The sequence below is a fragment of the Periplaneta americana genome, chromosome 9, assembly GCF_040183065.1.
Source record: "Periplaneta americana isolate PAMFEO1 chromosome 9, P.americana_PAMFEO1_priV1, whole genome shotgun sequence".
NCBI classification, from domain to species: domain Eukaryota; kingdom Metazoa; phylum Arthropoda; class Insecta; order Blattodea; family Blattidae; genus Periplaneta; species Periplaneta americana.
In genome coordinates this window covers 58,614,866-58,623,284 of record NC_091125.1, presented here as the reverse complement: position 1 = coordinate 58,623,284, position 8,419 = coordinate 58,614,866, and positions in this window count along the sequence as shown.

The window sequence follows — 8,419 nt, the reverse complement described above, 5'->3', positions numbered from 1 at the left end:
GATTTGTTGCTTTATTTTGCTTCCTTTCTCTCCCACCCTCCTGTCTCACTCACATTCTTACAGATAGCAAATATATTAATATTAATTAAGCTGCCACGGTGGTCTCGCAGCTAGAGCGCTGAACTTATAATCCTGTGGACCCAGGTTCGATGCCTGGTGTACCCCCGATTTGTAACTTGTGTTGGGAAAGCCCATGGTCCAGGTAACACATGGGTTTTCTCCGGGAAGCTCCAGTTTCCATGTGGCATCCCAACAAATCTCCATAGCCATCTCTTCGGGGGTGTAATGTACCTAGACCAGCCTTCTATTGTGCACCTGGGCAAAGACTCTGTTGGTAAATTGGTCTACATAACTGGCTTCATATGGGTAAATGACGTAAATCAAATACCCGCCATTGGTTAAAAAAATTAATGTTAATTAAAGTACAACATGTTACAGCATAATTTACTAAAAATATGCTTACTTTTAAAATATATTATGTTAATTACATACAATTTCAATCCACTATTGTCACCATCATCATTGTCTTTATCAATATGTGGTCTTGTAAATGTATTATTATAGGTACTAAAATCTAGTCTCGCCTGTTTCTGTCATAAATCCTTCTCCTCCAGTTTTCCAGCATGTTCTCCGTCTTGTGTCAGATCTATTTCTTGATTTAGAGTGAAATATCCTTCTGCTCACAAGTACAAAACTCATTTTCGTGGATCGACCTCCTTCGTCTCTTTACATCGGAAGCCTTAACTTTGCAATATTCTATAAGTGGACGAATTAAAGCTTTGTAAAAATTTTGGTTCCCAGAGCTAGGGTGATTTTTTGTAGGATTTAAAATTCACCTTTATTTCTTCTTATCAGGACTTGAGTCCAACCCTTAATGAGTGTTACAGTTTTCAGGTCAGCTTTCGAATGTATGTAAGTCCATGTCACCAAGATTAGGCACTATGAACTTATAGTTGGGAAGAATAGAATGCTGGAAGGAACGTAAATAAAGTATGGGACTAACAGACGGTAGATATTTAAGACCAATAAAGAGAAATAGAATGTTTGGGAGTTAAGTTAATAGCGAGAGTAGAAGAGTTATTAAACAGACTGTCAAGACTGCATACTAATTGTAAGTAAATGTAATAGAAGTTAGGGTGAAACCCATATACAGAAATGTGGTGGTACACCATAACTGGTATAAATGTTGATGACAATACAAATAAATAATAAATAAAAAAAAATTAAAAAATATTCATTCTATGCTTCATGTCATTATACGAAAATCTGTGGTCTCTACCTATCCCTCTCCATTGCTGATCATGACTCTACTCACGCATAATTAAACAAACCAATACCTATAGTAAAGTAACAGCAAAACTGTTTCATCAGACAACAAGTTTCGCTGCCTGGTGATGAGTAATTTTAAGCAGACACTAGAAATGTGTGGAAAATTAAGATCAGCAGTTCCATCATCTCCTTGCGTGACATTGGTAAGTATATAATTAGTGCAAATAAGTGATATTTTATTAGATTGTTACTCCAATGTTGCAAGTATGATCTGCTTCTGCTAAACCTCAAATAGCGAACTTGTGTGTCATTGACCAGCTTCAAGCATAGGTTTTGCAACCCATGAAGTCCTCATTGCTTGCCGTTCTTTGATAATCGTGTCACTCAATATTACTTGTGGTTGCTATTTCGTTTGTTTTTAAAATATGATTGACCCTTTTTTCAGCCTTTTTTTCCACATACTGAGAGAAGTGTAATGGGCATGCCAAATGGCCCCCCCTTTTTTTTTCTCCAAATGGTGTCCATTTTCCTATTTGCCTCAAAAATAAATTGTGTTCGGAATCTCATTATCCCGAAACTTCTTAAAGACATTCGAAAAATAGTACCTCTAGTGAATTTTTCGATACCTTAGGCAGATAGATAAACAATTTTTGTATTTTTCACTATGTCGCACCCTATTCATACTTTCCTAAGATTGAAGTCCCAAAATCTTGAAAGACTTTTTCAACAATGCATAGTCTTTTCTTTATTTAAAGTTCATTTTTACCCAACTCAAACTGTGCACTAATGCAATTAAAAGACTGAAGGATAATATATTTATTTCAGTTAAGTAGCAGAATAACTGAGGCTGTTAAAAGACCAGATTTTCAATACAGGGAAGCAACAATTTTTAACATCTGTTATCCTGGAAATAAATAATCAACCACAATCTATCTTTTGACTAATAATGATAATATGGCAGTAGGGACTTCCCTTTTACTACTTTGTTTCATTTGCAGACATTTTCGGGAATTTTATAACACCAAAATTATAGAGAGTAAGAGACGAAAAACTGAACAGATCCAAATGTGTGGTTGACTGGGTCGATGAAACAACAAGAAGAAGAAGGAGGAGGAGGAAGAGGAAGTTACATTGATGTTGAAATTGATAATGAAGATGACGTAAGGGAAAACAATCATGACTCATCAGAGCAGGACTTGTATGAGGTCGAGCAGACAACACAGATGATAACCTTCGGTGATGAAGGGCAATACATATGAAAGGACAGTGACACCATGTAACATAAATCAAGATGGAGTGTGAATGTTCGTATAGTATTCTCAGTTAATTAAACACCCAGCCTCTGTCAAAATGAATGCTTTTTTCTCACAAACTGCTCCAAACACCAGAAGTGGTAACACATATCTACCAGTGATGTGTTAGCATTTCCAAGTGACATGCCCACGTCAATTCCATGTGGAGTATAAAACAACATTACCAATGATGTGTTAGCATTTTCAAGTGACATGCCCACGTCAACTCTGTGTGGAGTATAAAACAATATTACCAATGATGTGTTAGCATTTTCAAGTGACATGCCCACATCAATTCCATGTGGAGTATAAAACAACGTTACCAATGATGTGTTAGCATTTCCAAGTGACATGCCCACGTCAATTCCATGTGGAGTATAAAACATTACCAATGATGTGTTAGTATTTCCAAGTGACATGCCCACGTCAATTCCATGTGGAGTATAAAACAACATTACCAATGATGTGTTAGCATTTCCAAGTGACATGCCCACGTCAATTCCATGTGGAGTATAAAACAGCATTACCAACGATGTATTAGCATTTTCAAGTGACATGCCCACATCAACTCCATGTGGAGTATAAAACAATATTACTAATGATGTGTTAGCATTTTCAAGTGACATGCCCACGTCAATTCCATGTGGAGTATAAAACAATGTTACCAATGATGTGTTAGCATTTCCAAGTGACATGCCCACGTCAATTCCATGTGGAGTATAAAACAACATTACCAATGATGTATTAGCATTTCCAAGTGACATGCTCACGTCAATTCCATGTGGAGTATAAAACAACATTACCAATGATGTGTTAGCATTTTCAAGTGACATGCCCACGTCAACTCTGTGTGGAGTATGAAACAACATTACCAATGATGTGTTAGCATTTTCAAGTGACATACCCACGTCAATTCCATGTGGAGTATAAAACATTACCAATGATGTGTTAGCATTTCCAATGACATGCCCACGTCAATTCCATGTGGAGTATAAAACAACATTACCAATGATGTGTTAGCATTTCCAAGTGACATGCCCACGTCAATTCCATGTGGAGTATAAAACAACATTACCAATGATGTGTTAGCATTTCCAAGTGACATGCCCACGTCAATTCCATGTGGAGTATAAAACAGCATTACCAATGATGTATTAGCATTTTCAAGTGACATGCCCACATCAACTCCATGTGGAGTATAAAACAATATTACTAATGATGTGTTAGCATTTTCAAGTGACATGCCCACGTCAATTCCATGTGGAGTATAAAACAATGTTACCAATGATGTGTTAGCATTTCCAAGTGACATGCCCACGTCAATTCCATTTGGAGTATAATACAACATTACCAATGATGTGTTAGCATTTCCAAGTGACATGCCAACGTCAATTCCATGTGGAGTATAAAACATTACCAATGATGTGTTAGCATTTCCAAGTGACATGCTCACGTCAATTCCATGTGGAGTATAAAACAACATTACCAATGATGTGTTAGCATTTTCAAGTGACATGCCCACGTCAACTCTGTGTGGAGTATGAAACAACATTACCAATGATGTGTTAGCATTTTCAAGTGACATGCCCACGTCAATTCCATGTGGAGTATAAAACAACATTACCAATGATGTGTTAGCATTTCCAAGTGACATGCCCACGTCAATTCCATGTGGAGTATAAAACAACATTACCAATGATGTGTTAGCATTTCCAAGTGACATGCCCACGTCAATTCCATGTGGAGTATAAAACAACATTACCAATGATGTGTTAGCATTTCCAAGTGACATGCCCACATCAATTCCATGTGGAGTATAAAACAACATTACCAATGATGTGTTAGCATTTTCAAGTGACATGCCCACATCAACTCCATGTGGAGTATAAAACAATATTACTAATGATGTGTTAGCATTTCCAAGTGACATGCCCACGTCAATTCCATGTGGAGTATAAAACAGCATTACCAATGATGTATTAGCATTTTCAAGTGACATGCCCACATCAACTCCATATGGAGTATAAAACAATATTACCAATGATGTGTTAGCATTTCCAAGTGACATGGCCACGTCAATTCCATGTGGAGTATAAAACAACATTACCAATGATGTGTTAGCATTTCCAAGTGACATGCCCACGTCAATTCCATGTGGAGTATAAAACAACGTTACCAATAATGTGTTAGCATTTCCAAGTGACATGCCCACGTCAATTCCATGTGGAGTATAAAACAATGTTACCAATGATGTGTTAGCATTTCCAAGTGACATGCCCACGTCAATTCCTTGTGGAGTATAAAACAATGTTACCAATGATGTGTTAGCATTTCCAAGTGACATGCCCACGTCAATTCCATGTGGAGTATAAAACAACGTTACCAATAATGTGTTAGCATTTCCAAGTGACATGCCCACGTCAGTTCCATGTGGAGTATAAAACAATGTTACCAATGATGTGTTAGCATTTTCAAGTGACATGCCCACGTCAACTCCGTGTGGAGTATAAAACAACGTTACCAATGATGTGTTAGCATTTTCAAGTGACATGCCCACGTCAACTCCGTGTGGAGTATAAAACAATATTACCAATGATGTCTTAGCATTTTAAAGTGACGTGCCCATGTCAACTCCGTGTGGATATAAAATGTCATATCTCGAGGGGGTTGATTGACGACGACTAAAAAAATTGATTTGATAATCATCTTTAAAATTGATTCATTGTGTTGGTGGTGATGGTGGAAATCAAGGTATTGATGTCATTATAATAATAATTGTAATTAGGGATAAGTTTTGCAATAAGAATGTGACAACGCCACTTGACATTACAAGTATTAATGCGTGGAAAAAAGATATATCCAACACAAAGCTTGCCAGTAGGGAACTAATTCACTGTAGTGACCATACATGGCCATATTATAGGATAATAGTTCACTTTCCTGGACCTAGAGGTGACGCTCAGAGAGTGAAATCCGAAATTGAATCTTTAGATTTCTTGATAATAATGTACTTGGTACTGTAGGGATCTTAGGCCTACAAAGGATACTGAAATAAAATCTGTGATAGGATTGTTGTACCAATGGCTGTTGTTTCATAAGGACACATGGTCACGTGCTCTCCTAACACAGACATAAATTTAACATATTACTATATTTATTTTCATTTCTTAATTAGGGTATACTTAGCTGTGTCACTGGCTAAGAAGAAACTGCATACTGAATGATGCATTGGAAGGAATGGTGAACGAGAGAGAAGTTTGGGGCAGAAGAAGATATCAGATGATTGACGACGTTAAGATATATGGATCGTATGCGGAGACTAAGAGGAAGGCAGAAAATAAGTGAAAAACCTGCCCTTGGGCAGAAAACTATGAATGAATGATACACAAGTTTTAATCTTATGAGGACAGTGACTTGAAGTTAAATTGTGAATTCTGGCATAAGATAGAGTATAAAATCATATTTATCAGCTCATGGTCACAATCGTCATGCGTCTGTAGAACAGGTATTTAAAATAAAAGCTCTCCAAATTTTGCAGTTTGTAACGTTTCCTGGAAAAGAAGATTGCTGTAAAGAGCCAGACGTGGTCACAAATGACTGATCGGGAAGGGTGAACAAAAATAAAAGAGAGTTATATGTAAGGAATTTTTACCATTAACGGATTTTTTGTCATATTGTCCGCAAAGAAACAAAACAGTTTTGGTACTTTTTCACTATGCATCATGATATGATTGATGAAGACAGAAAACCCCAACATGATAATGTTCCATAATAGAACATGCGAAGACTAAGATTGGAGAATGCTGGATTTTCACTGAAAGACCTGCTCTTGAGCTGAACACTATGAATGAATGAATGAATTAATTAATTAATTAGTTAATAGAACAAAAATTGGAGTGAATCATTTAGATCACCTTTGTCAGAAAAATGATGTAGCTAGGAATACGAAATATTGACCCATGATCATTTTTATAACATGTTCAATATAGCAACATTCAATGCACTTTATATTCACAAATCCAATAAGAGTTGTCAGAAAAATGTCAAAAGAGTCACGTTTTTAGAAAACATTGCGTGAGAGTTGACGACCACAACTAAAACGAAGATGTGAACTCACTATAATTCCAAGACTCTGAAGACGAGCAGAAGTACTGCTGGGAATCAAGAAACCTGTAATATCACCTCAAGAACAGCGAGGGTCTAAAGGTCAATGTTTCGAATGTGACAGAAGTCGGGAAAGAACAAGAAAATGGTGTTGTAGGAATAAAACCTGCATAATGGAGAATTTGTAGGTTTAACCTCCACATTTGGAAAGAAATCAGTGAGTTAGAAAGTGAAATATTTCAATGTGATGTACAATACCGGAGTTATACACACCATTTAAAATCGTGATGTTGTAATTGATCAATAATTTATTACAAAGTTGATTACAAGTCGCCACTTTATGGAAAATTGTTTTTTCCTTTCAACCCCCCCCCCCCTTCCCTTTTAAAAATCTTGCGCACAGCCTTGTGGTAGATGCATAAATGGGCTTGTGGGGATCACTTGAAAGATGTATGCTTAAGTTGCTTTTGTATTCAACCGGTTTATGGAAAGTAATTAACAAATATACCTCTAATTAATTTTTATTAGTGCAATACAGTATAGTACAGTACCTACATACTGTAGCCTATCTAATGAATAAGTTATAATTTAAATCTAAATACAATTTTATAGTGAAAATGTCATCTGATATTGGATGAAGATCACATTCTAAGATATCCCCCCTATTGAGATTTCACATTTTTAAAACTAAATAATATAATTTACACAAAATAACACTTAACATTGGCTTTTACAAATAAGGTTAATTAAGGTACCAGTACCTACTATTCATATTCCATAACAGTATTAAAATTCTTAAGTTTATGCTATATTAAAATTTTTTTCTTTTGTAAGGAGGAGGGACCCAAAGGCTTACACTGCAGCCAGAGGCTTATTGTGCTTACCACTCCTATCCTGTGAATGACTGGGTATCCGAATGGCCACACTCTTGTACAAGTACAGCACACCGTACTGTAAACTTAACCCGATCTATGGTATGGATGATGATGATGATATATGAATTAATGATATCGAAATGAATCCGAGGCCCAACGACGGAAGTTACTCAGCAATTCTGCTTCAATTGGTTGAGGGAAAACCCCGGAAAAAGCCCAACCAGGATTTGAACCTGGGCCCGCTCATTTCACGGTCAGATGTGCTAACAGTTACTGTACTTCACAGTGGCGGACATATTAATGTACATTTATAAAAAATGAAAGCTTTATTTCTTTAATTGATCCCATTTTTCTATGTTTTTTTAATGAACTTACCATGCATTCCATGGTCTGCCATAAGACAAAGTAGGCTATACTAATCAATAAAATTATAATATGAAGTATGATATTGAAGTTATCAAATGCGATTTTTATACAAACTGCCTCTGGTGTTGTTAAGTAAGATCTGAATTAAGTTAGTTTCTTTTGCTCTTCATACACCCCTTCCCCCAGTAGGTATCGGTATACATAATGTAAGTCGCTCACGGAGGATACTAATGTCTGATTTGAACACTGGTGAAAAGTGACTCCCATGTGTCTTATAAAATATATTACTATTCACGTGCCTATTACAGACTTAATTCATTCAGTTAAGAGTGATGTCATCCTGACTTCGTGGCAACATGTTCATAGGTTATCAAATTTTATTAACTTCTCAACAACCAAATACTATTGTGAAAATTTGTGATCAGGAAGTAAAAAAATGCAGTGAGTTAGATAATAATTTGGGCATGAAGAGAGAATTTAAGCAATTATTAGAGAAATGGAAATGTACAGTGA